Genomic DNA, 2,872 nt, shown 5'->3' with positions numbered 1-2,872 from the left:
TCCATTCTTCCATTGTATATTTGACATTTTAGTTTAGGATTTAGCCAATACCTCCTTTTTACACTCTACTTGTACAGTGGAAACACTCTACTTGTACAATGGAAACACCCATATTGCTCTCGTGTTAAGGCTCCTATATAAAGTCATACATATACAGGAATGATAATCATGCCAGTATATTATGAAGTTTTTGTTACAAAAGATGCAAAGATGAAAGCGAATCACAAATACATAAGAAACATAAACTCATTATGACTTACAATGACAAGAACGACCTTATAAAGGGCTCCATGAAGTTTTCCCAAATGATTGCAAGCAAGTCAACATTAGTAATTTCCTACTTTTTATTTATGAATTGAATTAATTAACAAAAGGGTTTGTAGGATATTATTCGATTTGGGACCACTTAAACAATTAATTAATTATTTTGGGAGATTGTAATCCTCCTAACTCAAGAATTTCTTGCCCTCAAGTAATTGCAAATTTGGATGCTCCAATATCTGTACTCTCTAGCATGACATCTTCAACCATAAAATATTTCCAGTGGGCTAGGTACTCCTTCATGGTGCATAACCTCAACTAACTTTCTTTGACATCAATCATCTACAAGATCCAATGTGAATTTTCCCTCTTCATCAACAGGGGAGAGTTCCTAAGAAACTATGACACAATGACTAACTTCCTTCTTGAGGCTAGAAACATGAAAGATGACGTGAATTTGACTTGGCTTCTACAAGCTCCAACACGTAGGAAATGTCTCCCACTCGTTGTACCACTCTATATGGTCCATAGAAATGTGGCTTCAACTTATCAACACCACTTTTCTTCTAGGATGACTATTTGTATGGCTTTAGTCAAAGGTGGTATACCTTGAAAATTTCCATGTCAAATTGCACCATAAATTTCCAATTTCTCCTTAATGAACACCTTGATAAGGATTTCTTTTCCTTTTTGGAATAAGAGGTTAGGAATACCCATGAAATGGTGAAATTTTGTTGTTTTAGATGGTATAAGGCACCATGCAAAGCAACAAATTTTCCCTATTTCAAATGAGTAAAATGAAAGGATTGGGAAATAGAAATTTGTCACAAGATTGCACATACTAATTCAAAGTGACCACAAAATAGTGATTTTCATTGTTTCAAAAGTACCTTTAACTGGGAAGTGTGAAGTGGTGATTTTCATCATTTTAGAAGGAATAAGTGAACCACATAGTGAAAATACAAAAATGATTGATGAACATTTGAAAAGGTGAAGTAAGTCATTTCATGTACAATAAAGTACAAGACCTTAATATAATTGCATAGTGTTTAAAGTTACAGGTAAGTGAAGTGGATAAGTGGCCACTTGTGTGAAGTGTCTAAGCTCATAAATGAGAATAAAAAGTAGAATAAAGGTAATAAGTTATTAAAGGTAAGAAATCATTCTCTGTCAAATACCATTTCAAGTTGCAGAAGGATTTGTAAAACAAGCGAGTTGCGAGTTTGCATCTCCAAACTTTGTGAAGCCATAAGTTGAATTTTCTTTTTGAATTTGAGCTTCCTTTCAAATTGCACCTAAGAAAGAGGTTAGTGCTAAGAAAGAGGTGTTAAAAAGGATTAAGGAGAAAAAATAGAAAAACTATTCAGAGAACACTCTTATAGTTATTTCTTGACTCTTCTCCTACTGGAACCATGTCTATATTTTATGATAAGTATGTTGGATGTAAAGATGCAAAGCTTCCAATCTATGCTAGGTCCTTATTTAGGTATTTTTATGCAAACAAGGATAAAAATGAACCCAGAACCAATGCTTGGAAGCTAGACCTAGGTAATATTACAGTTCTAAATATGTATGTAAACATTGAACTCATCAACCTTTTAACAACACATTATGAACTACCACAAGAATAGTTTGGAAACCAGATGGTATGCCCCTACTAGTCATAACTAGGTCTTGCTTTGAACAATGTTTTGGTTTAAGCACTCAAGCCTAACCAAAATAGATGGAGATCGGTTTAGGGTTGACTATGAGAGAACAATGAAATTTATGCTCACCAAAATTGCACATTTCACGAATAGAGGCAAGAATAACAAGTTGATGTTAGTCGAGCAAATGGGTCCTCATTCTATAGATAGGTTTATGGGTTTCTTCAAGACCACATATTATGGTTGATCTCAGTTGTTTAGAGATGATTTTAACAAGTCTATTCTTCTTGATCACATGTACATGTCCATGAGGATTCAAAATCCTCATTATTAACTGGAGTTTGATTTTTCCAATGAAATCGAAAGGACACTTCATACATAGTTAGCTAGGTAGAGGACCACCAAGACTTTCAAAAACTATTCCCTACTATGTCATCTACTACTATTTCAAAATATCAACCAATTCAGGAATTCTTTGAGACTAACTACCACTAATGACCAAGGCAACTCATTACCCATTCAAATGTGGTAGTGCCTGGGATACATATGGAAGAAATGGGGATTTAAAGATATTCAAAGATGTGTTTGTAGCGTAGATCACCAGGTTACTTGGAAGGTCAATTACTCGAATGCCCAAACATATCAAAACCATGTTGAGGCCTAAGGAATACTTGCTTGATAAGAAATATTAGTTCAAATTTGGGGATTGGATATGCAAGCTTGATTCTACATTGATAAGGTTATACGATGTAAGCAACAACCTCACAGACTACCCCAATTTGTGTCTCAGAGCATAGGTTTTCTTGAATTTATCTAGAAATCAATGTGGATAGAAAAGGACATTGTACAACCTAGGAGAGAGGGGAATCATATGCCCCATTTCATAAAATTTGGTGGCTTCATAATAAGGTATTCAAGCATAAAGGAGGCATAAGGGTACATCATGATAGCTTTAGGTCCCAAAG

Source organism: Cupressus sempervirens, chromosome 4 (assembly GCF_028749045.1).
Source record: "Cupressus sempervirens isolate cs-2001-9-10 chromosome 4, ASM2874904v1, whole genome shotgun sequence".
Lineage (NCBI taxonomy): Eukaryota > Viridiplantae > Streptophyta > Pinopsida > Cupressales > Cupressaceae > Cupressus > Cupressus sempervirens.
The sequence above is the reverse complement of the archived record's forward strand: the minus strand, read 5'-3'. Positions refer to the sequence as shown.